The 15,719-nt window shown below is 39.6% G+C and overlaps 1 protein-coding gene across 1 annotated transcript in view; it reads left to right on the top strand.

Annotated features, from left to right (window-relative positions):
- Positions 1–15,719, top strand: part of MYO10 (myosin X) — a 216,060-nt gene that overhangs the window by 23,834 nt on the left and 176,507 nt on the right. The window lies entirely within an intron of this gene.

The raw sequence follows: 15,719 nt of genomic DNA, 5'->3' as shown, positions 1-15,719 counted from the left end.
GTTTATACACCGAGATGTGCTGCCGACAACGATAATATTTCACTTTTGCTCGGTCATCTGCTGATCATTCCCCTGTTCACACAATTATCGGCAATGAGTGTTCTATGAACTCTCGTCTGCCCGATAATCGTCCTGTGTAAAACCCCCTTTAGATAAACTGTTTCAACAACAGATTCTCTGAAAAATATTTTAAAGGACAACTTTCCCTTGGGCTGTATTATTATTATTTTCTTTGCTTTGTATATACTGCATTATTCACAAAGTTAGGGTAGGGACAGGGGCTTCCCACGAAGCCCTGTTATCCTGGGGGGGGGGGGCAATTGGCCTTTCAGTTTTATATGCATTATTCTAAGCAATTATTGAAATAAAGAAAATGTTGTTTGGCTGTTTGCTATTATATAGCTCTCATTGTTTTGAAAGGGACCTTTTAGTAGGGTTATGCTTGAACTTGATGTTCTTTGTATAACGTGCATTCAGCACTATAGACACAGAAAAAAAAATGGGGAATGAATTTGCTGGGCAAGGACCCTCTGCTACTTCACAAACCTACAGGGAAGCAACTGTCCAGGATTGAATTTACACTTGATGTGTGTTTGACCAAGTAGATGGAAAAGAAGGAGGATGTCCCATGTCCATATTAATACTTGATTCTTGTTAGTTAATACACCTACTGCATGCTCAAGAGGCAGCGATACGCACTAGGCAAAATTCAATCCACTGGGTTTACTTTAAATTATTGTATGTAATAGAGGGCAACTGAACCCACTATTTTATTTATTGGTACAATTGTTTAGAGCAATGTTTGAATCATCAGATTTTTTCCTGATCAACATATTTGGTTAACTATGAAGTGTTCAGTTATTTTATACCTGTTGATCAGCTCCATAACATACAACATTTGAAGAAATTAAAGGGGTCGTTCATATTTCTTTGCTTTTCTCCACAGCTGACAAAGCAGTCTGATTCAGACAAACAAGTACTGAGTAGTAATAAGTCACTTAAAATCCATGCAATCCAATCAATGGGGTGTAAAGGTATCTCCTTCACCCAAAAAAAATATGGTTACCCCTATGGATTCTTCCTGCACAGTTACATCCCCTACCTTTATAGTGAATGTAGTGGTAGATTTCAGATATTTCTCCTAAAAAGAAATTGACATACCCATACGGAATAAATCATAAATAAGGATACCAGTAACTGCCCAAATGATTGATTTGTTTACCCTTTACTTTGCAGTAAAATATATCTTTGCATTTTTTATGATAGTTTAATTTAGTTTGTGTCCCTTTTCATTTTTGAACTATAATGACTACTTGATAAATGGCCACTTTTAAAATTAATATAGACAGCAGGCTTGCCAATGAAATGAATGGAGAGCTTTAAGCTGCACGCACTTCATACTTCTGAGCACCCTGCACATGACTCTTTATAAGTTTAGAGTGTTTCTGCTAACGCTCATAAACTTGCCCTAAATAAAGGCCTCATTTTATGGTTCTTTTTGTTGTCACGCCCGCTCCTGCAACGCAGCTTTGCTGACCATGTGGCAAATTAAATTGCCATTCATCTTTACCCTCTGCCCACCCAGACTTCCTAATGAATAAGAGTTATATTTTAACTACTAACTCTTGATCTTTCCAGACAGACCCAAGCCTTTTCCCTTCATTATGAGCCAAGTTACTAATATTAAATGTCAGGCTTAAACACTTGATCTTTTTACCTCTTTTACCTTCTACGTTACAACCTTTTGAGATAATATTAGTAAAATACCAGTGTTTTTTTTAAAACATGAATTATTCGTTAGAGCAAATACCAAATATATAACCTGACATATTTGGTAGCCAGAGGCATAAGTTAAAGCTTCTGGGCCCCATTGCAAAATCTATAACAGGGTCCCTAAACTACCATTTATCATTGACAGTACTGGCCTCCTCCTATCGGACAGACCTTTTGGATCCCTGAGTATCCAGTGGTCAATTGCAACCGCAACCACTGCAGCGCCTGTAGCTGAGCCCCTGGCAGGAGCAATTGCTGTATGTAAAAATGTATATTAGATGGCATGTAGAAGTGCTAATTTAACATTTGATCTGGGTTGGTCTAATCACAAGACCTAAAATATGATTTAAAGTGTTCTAATATATTGGGGGTAAACTCAGAAATAATAAGGTTCAAAAACAGCAGTTGTGTCTCTTTTTCTGGGGGTGTTGGAGGGAGTGGGTTCCAAAAAGTAGGAAAGTTAAAGACATGTTTAACCCTTCTCTTTTGGATCTCTTCCTGCTTTCATGTAGAAAAAAATTGCAATCAATACCAGATTTTCTCCTTTTTGTACTACTAGTGCTGCACCTGTGATACGGACCTCACCCATTCCCTGTTAAGACGGTTGACTTAACCTTGGTGATGCAAGCAGACGTTACCAGTCATACTCTGCACAGTAAAAGATTGAACCAGAATATTTCTATGATCGGGTTATGGCATGTCTGATCACCGGGGCTGAACAAACCCAGGAGACAGATAGCCAATGCACCTACACATTTACTACTGGTGCCTAACTTTCTTGTTGATTTCTATTCATGTCTATGAATATTCTTATTGCCTGATTGCTAAAAAAAAATGGTGGTGTTCTGCCAGCTTTAGCATTTTTTAATTATTGTCGAACCCCTTAAGCAGTATCACACACATTATCACAATAAATAGTCATACTCTACCTCCTACAGTGCTCATGTGTGTTCATCTTCATCATCATCAACTAGTTTTATCATGTACTTGTCCTTAAACATGCAGAAATTTACATTCCTATAGTAATTACTCTTGTGTGTTGTATGAGTTGTACCTTACTGATGCATGTTATATTCAAGCAAAGGCTGTCTTGTTCTTGACGTATGTGTGACGCAACAATTAGTAACGAATGACTTGCAGGCAAGTGCAAACCATATTAGGCCCAGGAAGCAAATGAATTTTGCTCCAAGGCACTGTAGTAGTGTTCTATGTAATACAAGGGTGTGGTGTGGTGGCCATTTGTTTCGAAACTGATTTGCACAATCTCATTTAAATGTGAATGCTTTACAGGTGACATCAGTTTAGGAAAAGACAGTAGGTAGATAAGATAAAGAAAGACGTCCAGCGTAGTGAACGTTATGAATGGGTAGAATCTATAAAAATACTGTAAAGTTGTGTACACATCTACATTAGAGGCTCCGTTAAAAGCATTCATTCCCGATCCAGCAAAAATGGTGGATAAAATAGCGCAGTAAGATATAATATTTTGTCCCGTAAAACGACGAAAACCCCACGGATCCCATTATAGTCATTGACGGTTCCGTCACTGCTATTATTTTTTTTGCTCTTCTTCTTCTATGATGGAGCAGAACAACGTAAATATTGAACGCAGATTTGAACACAGCCTAAACTGCCATTTTAAAGAAAAACTCCAACAACAAAAAAATTATTTCATCCCTCACCCCCTTACCTTACCTTGTCATAATGCTGCTCTTCTACTTCCCCATGACATATTTAACCTTTTCTTGTAATATTCTAGCCCAGCCTGGCTGGTTGCTTAAATAGTTACAAAGATTATTTATCACCATTCACATCAGTCCCTGTCCTCAGTGGGGTTTACAATCTAATTTTCCTATCTCAGACACACACACTAGAGTCAATTTCATAGAAAGCAGGTTGAGCTATCACCACTCACACAAAATTGCATAAAACATACAAACTCGAGGAATAGGTTGCCCCTGTGGTGTAACTATAGGGGTCGCAGCGGTCGCAATTGCGGCCCCCCACACCACATCAATGAAAAGTTACTATAGTAACTGGGGCCTATGTAATAAACTGCACGGGCCCCCGTTACTATAGTAACTGACAGTACTTACATTCTTCCTTCTGGAGCGCCGCGGAGGTCCTGACGTCACAGCGCTGTGCGCAGCACATGACGTCACAACCTTATGTGCTGCGCACAACATCCCAACTCGTACGAGTGCTACTTCCCCTTCATTCCAGTCACTTTCTCACACTGTGAATCACCGACACGGACCTGTCAGCGATTCACAGTGTGAGTAAGTAAGGAAAATTAAAGGGAAGTAGCGCTCGTACGAGCGCTGAACCCCCTTCAAAACAGCTGATGGTCGGGGGTCCTGGGAGTCGGATCCCGACCCACCAGCTATTGATGGCCTATCCTCAGGATAGGCCATCAATGTTTAGGGACTGGACAACCCCTTTTAAGCCTACCATGTGGTAGGCTTAGATACAGACCCCCAGCAGACAGTAATCATATACTGTATAAGATTACTTTCTGCTGGACCCTGTATCTAAGCCTACCTTAGGCTTAGATACAAGATTCAACAAACAGTATCACACATGCACATGGGCTCTGTATCTAAGCCTGCCATATGTGTTTGGCTGTGTTCACATCACCGTTTCCCTTCCGTTGAGGGGTTCCGTCAGAGGCTTCTGTCGGGTAACCCCGCAACGGAGCGGCAAATTGAAACCTCAGCTTCCGTTTTCCTCACCATTGATCTCCATGGTGACGGAAACATTGCTAAAGGTTTCCGTTTGTCACCGTTGTTACAAGGTTCCATTGTTCTTGACGCAACCCATAGCGCAGTCGACTGCGCTATTGATTCCATCAAAACAAAGGAGCCTTGTCAACGGTGACAAACGGAAACCTTTAGCAATGTTTCCGTCACCATGGTGGGTACCAGGGTAATAACGGGGGTTAGTGATAGCCTCTTCATGTCTAACATTAAGCCTTGCCTTAGTAATGGACGTCAGCCAGCGGCCATTACTAAGGTGGTAGTAATAAAGTTTCGAAAAATACAAAGACAGAGAAAAAATATTTTATTGAAATAGAAATCCCACACACAACCCTCATTATCCACTTTATTGAGAATAAAAAAAACGCCGTTATCAAAGTAATCCTCGAATCCAAAGTAGTCAAACAACCGAACTTCTAAAAAAATCACAAACACAAAAATAATTAGTAACACATAAAAAAGCAAAACAATTATTATTCTAGCCTTTCCTGGGTCCAGCGCTGGAGCCGCAATGTCAGCGTGCTGGGCCCTATATCTAACCCTATCATGTGTGATAATGTCTGTTGAGCCACTGTATCTAATCCTATCATGTGTGATACTGTCTGCTGAGCCACTGTATCTAATCCTATCATGTGTGATACTGTCTGCTGGGCCTTATATCTAATCCTATCATGTGTGATACTGTCTGCTGAGCCACTGTATCTAATCCTATCCATAGCTATAGGGTCGTAGTTCTATAGATATGCTGTCTCCTATAGTCACGCACACACACATTTTTTGGGGGGAGTATATGTGTTGCCGCTATTTCCCCTGGCATTTCAAGACCTTAGTGACGCCCCTGGCTGCTAGTGCTGCATCGTTAGGTCACTTAGGAGACCAAGCGATGCTTCTGAAAGCTGCGGGCCATCGGCCATCAGAAGTTTGGGGGGGCCAAGAAGAACCTTTGCATCGTTGCCCATGAGCCTTTAGCTATGCCCCTGGGTTTCTCTATGTCGGATTTGAATCCAGGACCCCATTGATGCAAGCCAACGGTGCCTGTCAATTATAGTCTTTCTTTTGCATTGAACTAAGCACATCACACTGGGAACATAGATTTTTAGGAATCATGCACAACGGCATATTGCGACCTCTGAGTTGCACAGAGTCGTAATATGGCACTCCTACCACTCTAAGGGACCACACTGAGTCACTAGATGAAATTTCTATATGCTTCTGTATAAAATTCGTATGAAGCAGTGTGGGCCACTGAAATGCTATGAGTGCCATATTACGGCTCTGTATGACTCAGAGGTTGCAATATGATCTTGTGCATGATTCCTTAGAATCTCTTTTCCCTGTGTCATGAGATTAGTTCAATGCAACAGAAAAACTATAATTGACAGGAAGAATCTGCTCTACTTTAAAGCTAGTTCTCAGTCCAAACATTGTCACCCCAAAGAAGTTGAAAAACAACAAATAAATTATAAACTTTTATTGAAGGAAGGCAGTTAGACCTGAGGCCTTCCTTCTCTTCCTAAAGAAACAGCTCTTGCCAGAATTGTGTAGAGAATACTCCAGGGTGCATTGAGTTCAATCCTTCTGACTTTTATCCCAATAATGATAATGTGTTTAACATCAAAAAATAATTTTGGATGTATTTTTAGAAAGTAGCACAAGTTTAGAAATAATTGTGTGGCAGATATGATACAGTATGAGGACAGTTTGTATACATTAAGAAAATTAGATTAAGGCCCTTTTACACTGGGCGAGTGCCGATCAACGATGTCTCGTTTATCGGTTCTCGCTGCACCGGCCTATTGTCGGCCTGGGGAAAAGGTTCTTTAGTGAACATCGCTGCTGTCTTTTTGCACTATTTATCTAATTATACCCAATTGTATTGGTGTCTGATGGTTGTTCTAAAGGTGCCCTTACTCATTAGATGAAATTCAGCCGAACCTGCCAATTTTGGTGGGATCGGCAAACTACATAATGTGCCTCCCCACTCCAACCCGAGGGAAGATGTTGGAATTAAGCTGAGCCTGCATGTTTATGGGGGATTCAGGAAAAATTTCAATGTGTATGGCCACCTTAACCCTGTCAGGTCTTACAAACCTCCATAGTGGCTATAGATGTAGCTATTTTTTAGTAATAATTTAAACAACAATTATTACCTTTATGATCACATCGAATCGGTAATAATTTATTCATATGTTTTATATATTTAGCATATGTGCTTTCAAACATTGGTTTATGGTTATTAACCCGTTAGTGACCGCCCATAGTTGTTTTTACATCGGTCACTCACGGTCTTTATTCTGATGCAGTAGCCCTTTTACGCAGCGCCGCCTGGAACAGTAAAAGCTCCCTGCTGTCAGCTACAGGAGGTATCAAAATCGGCATCGATCCCTCCCGTTTAACCCCTTAGATGCGGCGCTCACTAGCGAATGACGGATCTAAGTAGTCATAGAAGGAGGGAGCTCCCTCTCTCACCCCATCAGCACACCCGCAATGCAATCACGGGTGTGCCTATGGTATTTATGGCAGCCGGGGTCCTAACAAAGGCCTCAGGTCTGCCTTTAGTGAATGCCTGCTAGGCCAATATATTATTGTTGTTGGAAGCAACGGCTGAATAGCATTTTTTTGAAGAATTCAGTAAATTAATTTAAGATTCATAGTCCATCATTATGCTGTGTTAAAGAACCGTGATTTTGTAGTAAAATTCTAATATTATTTGATTTCGTAGCTTTTCATTCCCAAACCTTACAGGAGTAGCCACAGGGAGAATAGAAGAAAGGAGGGAGGAAAGAGCAGGAACTATATATTTCTGTAAAGATGTGTTGACTTTTTGACAAAATGATACTGGTAGCTCTGTTGCCGCTGAAAAGAAAATGAGCACAGGAGCATAACTACCTGACATAGGAAGCAGCACATGGCACATAGAAGAGCTGTCAGCACCGTTCAGTCTATTCCAGAGTGTTTTTGAGTGGACATGGGTTGTAATTGTACCAAACTGGGGTTAAATTAATGCAATAAAATTAAATACATGACAAAGAACGCCCCCAGAACGGAAAAATAAATTTTTTTCTGTGCTGATTTAAGTTAGTTAGACATTGTAGTTGTAAGACTATGTCATTCATTTATCCAGAATAAAGAAGAAAACTTGAATTTAATTTGTTAGCCTATTTTACACTGCTCAAATTACCACTTGGACTTTACACCGCTCTTTGTTCTGCAGGACTGGACATGACTCAGGTGACATATTTACTTTTCTCAGCTAACACTTTCGATGCATAGATACTGGACATACTGGATACGGGTCTATTATAGACGCTGACATTTCCCCAGTTTCGAAGCACCACCTGGACAAACATTTCTACAAGTCCTATATATTTTTGACTGATGTTTATCTGCTGGAAGCCATTGTTTTCTTGAATGGGTCACTGGTACGGTCACTCATTTTGTATCAGCTCAAATATTTGTGTGTACTGTTTTATCACCCCATTTCCTTCAAATATATTCTGGTCGCTTTACCACCTCCTTTTTTTTTTTTAAGGTATGCACTATTATTTAAACATTCGGCAATGCTGCTGAATATGGTTTGTATATAGACATGGTACAGTTCAAAGATCACACATTATTATTCATACATTTTCAACACTTTTATTGAACAAAAACAATGTTTGCCACTGTTCATAGATATAATCACATCCTTTTCTTACACTACAGTCCAACAATGCTGGATTTTGCCGTGTCTGCGCCATCTTCTAGACTTCTCTTACAAATTTGCATACTATATTTTTTGTATAAATAAACATTATACTTTTTCCTCCTCAGAGGAGGGTGTGAAATGATTGTAAGATAGTAATAAGTTTTAATAGCACTTTTTTTTATATGTAGTTTGTCAAGAAATCCTGAAATCCGGACCATGTGCTTTTTGTAGTATTTACTTGCATGTCAGGCTCCAGACTAAATAAGCTTCACTTTTATTAGCACTTTTTCCTGTGCACGCAGCACAGAATATGTAGCAGAGTTCAGTGTGGTTTATGACGTGTTCATAAGAGCATTTCCCTGATGTTTTTATTCAAATACAAATGGTGCAATAGAACCTAGGCCTGTTATCGCGCGTCGCCTGCTGCCCTCTGTCCCTGTAAAGTTTATCGGCACTTTGTCACACCTGGCTCACCGGCAGCTCTGGTATAACAGCTTGTATGCCGGCAGTGCATTTTATCATTGTTATGGATCAGATTACTGAGTAATAAAAACCTCAGTGCATCTTCAATAGTCAGTCACTGTCTAACAGTCTCCTTCAAAAACATAGTAATGTCTTCACATCCACCTTGTCCAAGCTCAGGTAAAGAATAATTACACCAATGTCTGAGTCAGCGTGCACTATGATAATAGCCGGCTAGTGCTGCCCCATTCATGATGTGAAAGTGTATGTTACACATAGCAGCTTCACTAGTCACCACATACATTACCACCTCTATCTATAATTCCTGTTTGTGAATTGCAAAAATAATTGGGGCAGATTTACTTCTGCGTCTAGAATGCGTAAAAAAAAGTATATTTTTTTGGTGTATTTTGGCACAATTTCGCGCATTTAATTTTAGACTAATTTAAGAACAGATGTCCGCACCTCACTAGACACAGGGAAATGGGGCGTGGCTTAGCGGGAAGGCGAAAGAATAGGTCTAAGTGCGCCAAATTAAAATCAAGCCAACCAAGATGTATGGAAGAGAAAAGCGTCTAGCATGACTAGTAAGGTGCGCCAAATTTATGACATAGCGTGCGCCCCTGTGGTAAATTTGGCGCACCTTCAGACTGCCTGATCTAAAGGCTCTTTTACACGGCCCAATGAGTGGGCAAATGAGCGTTCATATGATCAGCCGAGGAAAGAGCAAACACTCGTTCATTGGCTGATTGTATCGTTTATGCGGCATTAAATATTATCGTTATCGGCAGCACATCTGCCTGTGCAAGCAGGAAGAAGCGCTGCCGACCTAATGGAAATGTATGGGGATGAACGATCGCTCCTCTCCGTACATAGCTACTTGTGAAAGGAGCAAACGAGCGCCGATCAACGAGCTGTCTTGTTGATCGGCGCTCATTTTCATGGCCCATATCGGACCTTAAGTTTATACTCACTAAATCTTAAACAGCTTAGTTAATCTTCCCCACTGTAGCCATTGGTGGAAATGTATCTGACTTTTGTTGTAGTGGCCACAATTGTCTGTACAGTCATAATAACTTATAGCATAGCATAGATGATTCTAGAAAAAAACAAACTATGGGAAATAGTAAGATTTTATCTTGGTATTATTGGAACAATTTTTTCTGGTTCTTGTTTCTTTTGTAGCCAAGTGTTTCAGTGGGTAAATAGACAGCTTAAACACAATTATTGGGGCATTCGTTTCATTAGGTGAAAAAACTTATTTTGTAAACCAGAGATGTACATAGTGAAGGGGTAGTCCCCCTACTAACATCAAAATGGGGCCTTTCACCAAGCCCTCATGCCTTGTGTCTAGCCTTGCCCCCTAAATATGTGTCCTGGCTTAGCCAATCATTTAAAAAGTACATACTAAACTGCCCCCTTCTCCTTTCATGGGCAACTTAATGGTTGAAGAGGCTGGCAAACATGTCACATACATATGCTAGCTCATCGCATATAAATTTTGATTATAACATAATATTGGAAAATTATAGCTGCCTAAACATTCCATTTGTCTGTACTGGCCTGGTTACTCTTTAGCTCTTCTAAATGGGCCATACTGTTTCATGTAGCTGACAAAAGAAAACTAAAGGAATCACTAACATCCAACTAAATTGTCAATCTGTTGATGCCATGGATCTGTGTTGTCCGATCTGTCTTCACTATTGTTAGAGCAGCTGGTTGACAGCAGAGGAAGCTGGCAAGTGCAGCTGTCCACCACTAACCAAAATGGACCAATCCAAGGAGCCGCTAAAAATATATTTTGTATCTTTCTAGCTTGGTTCTTTCATTTCATGTTTATACAGATTACAATCAAATATTTTTTACAGCTGTATTATTAGGGCTGATACCAGCGGTACCTGCAGAATATTATACCTAAACACAAGATCAGTGACCAGAGTTGCACATCTGCCGCTGACTTTTTATTTTGTCTAGTTCCCACATGTGATATCTTCTACTCGTGTTTTGCTACAGTGTCCTGTACTAAGCATTATAATTCTTGGTGTTACATTAATATTTACACTAAATGATAATGGTGATAATTTGCTTCCCATCATTTCAAAGCCTCAGATATAAAAAAAAGTTGTATGGTTCCAAGTATTGTAATTGTTACAGAGTTCAGTTATAGTAATTATGCAGAAGATATGTATTTGATTGTTAGCCAAATTGAGTATAATGACTGATGTGAATGGTGACATCGCTGTCGAATATGTTGACGCAGTATGGGTAAATAAATAATAAATGTGAGGGTCCTAGTGCGCACTTTCATGGAATTGTGTGAGCCATGCACTGTCCTGCTTCCATTCTCTACTCTAAAATTATTGTTTTTATTAAAGGGGTTGTCCATTATTAGAAAAAAAAGGGGCTTGCTTTTTTCCTAGAAATTGTGCCATGCTTGTCAATAGACTTGAGTGGGGCTGGGCTGCAATACCAGACATAACCCATCGACAAGATTGGCACTATTTTTATTTAAAAAAAAAAAAACACACATCAGATATTTATTTCTTATTCTGTACAACCCCTTTGGGTTATAACAAGGAAATTGAGTCATAATTAGCTTTTCAGAAACCGACAGTTTGTAACTAGTTACTAAGCGTCCTATTACACGGGCCGATATGGGCCGTAAAAACGAGCGCTAATTGACAAGACAGCTCGTTTGTTGCTCCTCTCACAAGGAACAATGATACATTTCCATTATGTCGGCAGCACATCTCCCTGTTTACACCGGAAGAAGTTCTGCTGACAATAATAATATTTATTTCTGCATAAACTATGTGATCATCCGATGAACGAGCATTTGCTGTTTCATCGGCTTATCGTTGCCCTGTTTACACATGGCAATCATCGGGAATGAGTGTTCGTATGAACGCTCATTTGCCTAATCATTGGCCCGCGTAATAGGGCCATAAACAGTTAATTTAAAAGTGACAACCAACATGGCTCCACTACCTGTTGTTACATTCACAAAAATGTCATCTGAAATAAAACAGGAAATTTCCAATAAATTTGTGAGAAAAACAAATATAATTACTTTAGGTACTAGGCTACCTCCTGATTTACTAATAAATATATAAATGTTATGGTTTTGGGTGGAAATTCTTTAAGTAAATTCTTTAGTGTGGAGGTAAGCCTCTTGTTCTTGGTGGTGGGAGTCAAGACGTGTCCTTTATCATCAGCTATATGAGCCAGTATGAGAAGAAAACGCAATATCACCGCTTCTAAATGTGTAACTATCTGCCTTTTCCAGTATTCTTGGGTGGAACGTGTGTAGGCAGCTCAGGATATTGTACCATGGAATAAACCTTTTGTAGAGCGGTGCTTTATATAGGTCATCAGGGCAGGGAACACTTCCACTACATGTTATTTTATTCAGGTAAAACAAAAGAGTCCATGTTGTATTTCATGGGTAAGTTATGCGTCAGAATGACACAAGTGTATGACTATCAAATGATATTTTTGTAACATAACATTTATTAAACAATAGGCTATATGTTGATACACGTCCGCTTATTAAATGAAAGTAGATACATGGAACCAAGTCAATTATATACAGATGAAATATCCTATATGAAAGTCATTGTAATGTTGTAGGGTAAATGGATATTGTGTATACCTGTAAATATTGTGCTTTTCCTTGTGGTTTGCTACATCTCTGTCACTGATGACTTTAAGTCATTAGGAAAAGTAAGAAATGAAATTATTATATTAAAATCGTACTTTCTACACCAAAATGTAACTTAAAGGGAATGTGTTGCTAGAAAAATGTTTTATTTTTTTTTAGTTAAACAATTAGTGTATAGGTGATTAAACATTGTTCTAATTTTTTTAATTTTTTCACGAGTCAGGAAATATTATAAATTAGATTCTAATTTATAACATTTCCCAGTGCTGGTCACTAGATGGAGCAATTCCCAAAATTGCAGCATTGGCATGTGGTAAAGCAACCACATTGCTTTATGCTGCAAAATTTGAGAAGACACACTCGCTCTAGTGAGCTCACAGAATCCCCACCCCCTTATCCTGGCTAGTGCCAGGAGAAAGGAGGGGATTGAACGGTCAAACCTGCTACACTGTGTCGCCATTTTTTGAGCTAACACACAGTGTAGTAGGTTTACATACAGTAGTAAACACACAGTAAAACACGTACATACACAGACCTAACTTACCTGCTCCTGCCGCCGCTGCTCCCTCCGGTCCGTCCGCTCAGTCTGAACCCTCCGCTCCAAGTGCACAAGTCCGGAAGCCGCGGCCGGAGGTAGTAATCTTACTGTCCGGCCGCGGCTTCCGGTCCACAAGAAAATGGCGCCGGACGTCGCTCGGCCGAAGACCTTCAATTTGGACTGTGTGGGTGCGGCGCATGCGCCGTTTCCACTCAGACGGCATACAGCATAGTGGATGGAACGGGCCCCGTTCGTATTCACTATGGGACTGTATGTGCCGTATTCCATGTCTGTATGTGTCGTTAATCGACACATACAGAGATGGAAAAAAAAATGGCAGCCCCCATGGACAAGAAAAAGTGAAAAAATTTAAAAAAGTAAAACACAAACACACAAATAAATATATTTTTTTTAAATCAAACACTAAAAGCAAATTGATACAAAAAATATTTTTCCCGTGACACTGGTCCTTTAAGTGTCTCTGGATTTCTCTGCTCAGGATTATAGTAAGCAGTGATACATTTAAAGTTTCTATTTGTGCCTGGTTTGTAAATGAAAATAAGTTAATACAAGTCAGTTACAGTATAGTGAGTATTTATAAGATTATTCAGTTAAAGGGGTTGTACGTTTTGGACAATTTTTTTTTGTTAGAAGAGTTCCTCGATGATAAGCTGATCACATGGTGTCCTACTGCTGGTCTAAGATATGGACAGCCTGACGAAGCTGCAGGCCAGCGAAACGCGTGTCGAGGTGCCATCTGACAGTTTTATTTACTATGTTCAAAGGTAATGCCTTGCACTGACTTAAAGAGACTCTGTCACCACATTATAAGTGCCCTATCTCCTACATAAGGAGATCGGCGCAATAATGTAGGTGACAGCAGTGCTTTTTATTTAAAAAGACGATCTATTTTCACCACTTTATTAGCGATTCTAGATTTATGCTAATGAGTGTCTTAATGCCCAAGTGGGCGTGTTTTTACTTTAGACCAAGTGGGCGTTGTACAGGGGAGTGTATGACGCTGACCAATCAGTGTCATGCACTCCTCTCCATTCATTTAGGCAGCGCATAGGGATCCTTTTAGATCACTATGTGCTGGCTTATACTAACACATTAATGATAATGAAGTGTTTAGAGAGTGAATAGACATTCCACGGGATGTCTATCCACAATCCCTGCACTTCGTTAATGTGTCTGTGGTAGTTACAGCAGAGGAAGCGTGATCTCGTTGTAAGCTGTCATTTACAGCGTAATCTCGCGAGATTACGCTTGCTCTGCTGTAAGTACCACAGACACAGTAACGAAGTGCAAAGATTGTGAATAGACATCCCGTGGATGTCTATTCACTGTCTAAACACTTCAGTATTGTTAATGTGTTAGTATAAGACAGCACATAGCGATCTAAAAGGATCTCTATAAACTGAAGAAATGAATGGAGAGAAGTGCATGACACTGATTGGTCAGCATCATACACTCCCCTGTACAACGCCCACTTGGTCTAAAGTAAAAACACGCCCACTTGGACAGTAAGCAACTCATTAGCATAAATCTAAAATCGCTAATAAAGTGGTGAAAATAGATCGTTTTTTTTAAATAAAAAGCATTACTGTCACCTACATTATAGCGCCGATGTCCTTATGTAGGAGATAGGGCACTTATAATGTGGTGACAGAGCCTCTTTAAAGAGGATCTGTCACTAGTTTAGTAATGGTTTATCTCTTAGATAATCTAAAAGGTGCTGTCATACTGATAATTGTAGTGAAAATTGTGTCCCAAAACTTGTACTATTTTAAAAGTTATGAGCTTTTTTCTAAATATGCAAATGCTCTATACTTAAAAATGGGCATCAACAGCAGCTATTTTCCTGTGGTGGAGCTACCTCACAGCCTATGGTGCTGTCCTATCCGCATGAAACTGCTTCACACACACTGGAGAGAAGGGGGATCACTTAAAACAGCCATATCTCTGGCTGTGCACACCGAGAACAGCGGTTCCTCTGATTCTAATCTTTCATATGACACCAGGATCGCAGTTCTAGATGTGACACAACCGGAGATATCGCCAGTTGAAAACACAGTACTATACGATCACACTGTGTTGCTGGGCAGGGAAGGGGGAGAAGCTGTATGCTGATTGGACAGCGTCATACAGAAAACATTACACCGCCCAGAGTGAAAAGAAAGAGTCCCCTCCTATTTGGCTATTTTAGCCAAATCAGCATATTTAGAAAAATACACAGAACTTTGCAAATAATAATAAAGGTTCTTGAAAAAAAACAAAAAACACTGTAGTTATCAGCAGCAAAGCGCCTATTAGATTAGTTAGGAGATAGGGAATTAATAAAATAGTGACAGATCCTCTTTAAACCACTATTTTCCATTTATGTGCATATTGGATTTTTTGGGACTGAACATGGTGGTTTGTGCTATAGCCATGTGTCACATTAGTATTTGAACTCATTTTTTCATCTTGAGTTCTACCAATGTTAGGATATTTATCCAGAGCTGCTACACTGTTCTTATCTTCCACTATCTGTTCTAGCTATATTTTTACATATTCTCAAAGCACAATTTGGATATAACAGCATTTCACTACAGTGTGCCGCTTATACTTTTTGTTATTGGTCAGTGTGACCTTTAGGCTTATCTCTACTATTGAATTTAGGGATACCTGCTGATTATTTCAAAAGGCCGTACTCTCAGACATGTTATAACTGGTATTTTCTGGGTCGTTATCCCATATGTATATATAATATTATTCTCTTTTTGATTCCCTGCGGTTTCTGTATCTTTGAGCCTTTTTCTGCTCTCTGGCCCCATCAGAGTGTCTTTCTGCATATTT

This window comes from Rhinoderma darwinii, chromosome 5 (assembly GCF_050947455.1).
Source record: "Rhinoderma darwinii isolate aRhiDar2 chromosome 5, aRhiDar2.hap1, whole genome shotgun sequence".
Taxonomy (NCBI): domain Eukaryota; kingdom Metazoa; phylum Chordata; class Amphibia; order Anura; family Rhinodermatidae; genus Rhinoderma; species Rhinoderma darwinii.
This window is presented reverse-complemented; position numbering and strand designations above follow the sequence as displayed.